The following is a 628-nucleotide window of genomic DNA, read 5'->3' as shown; positions in this document are numbered from 1 at the left end:
AGTTTAAATAATTACCCAAATTAGTTGTGTTATGCTGAAAACTTGAAGTTCAACATTTCTTGCTGTATCATGCTTTTTCTTGTCCTCTGTTCCACCTGCTTTTGGATACAGGGGATCTATCTCAATACAATTATTCCACAATTTCATAAGTGTTACAGTCCATTTTCATTCCCGAGTGCCTATTTTCATATTAAACAAGATGCATTTGTACTCTATCTTGTTTGGTAAAACATAGGATTCTTTACAGTAAAGTAAAAATTACTGCATCTGGAATATTTAACAGGAGAAGGCGAGTATTTTTCTGTTTGCTGCTACATAATATTACCATGCCACCCCTTTATTCCCATTCAGACTTCACCTTGGATGTGACCTTGCTGAGGCTGAAGTGCAGTGTGGCTGTAACGTGCAGCGTGAGCTCAGCCCAAGACGATTCTTAAATGCACTGCTGGTGAGAGTTTATGCCACAAATAAATGCAGTAGATTACCCTTAAACTCATACTTTAGAATGTTTATTACAGATGCAATTTCTGTCTTAACATAAATCAAAGTGCTTAAAGTGCCATATGATACCAAATGTTTAGTTTAACAGCATAAAATAGAGCAAAAACTGTATACAGTACTTTATAGA

The sequence above is a fragment of the Lagopus leucura genome, unplaced genomic scaffold (assembly GCF_019238085.1).
Source record: "Lagopus leucura isolate 7727_CA_CO unplaced genomic scaffold, USGS_WTPT01 Super-Scaffold_100029, whole genome shotgun sequence".
NCBI classification, from domain to species: domain Eukaryota; kingdom Metazoa; phylum Chordata; class Aves; order Galliformes; family Phasianidae; genus Lagopus; species Lagopus leucura.
This window is presented reverse-complemented; position numbering follows the sequence as displayed.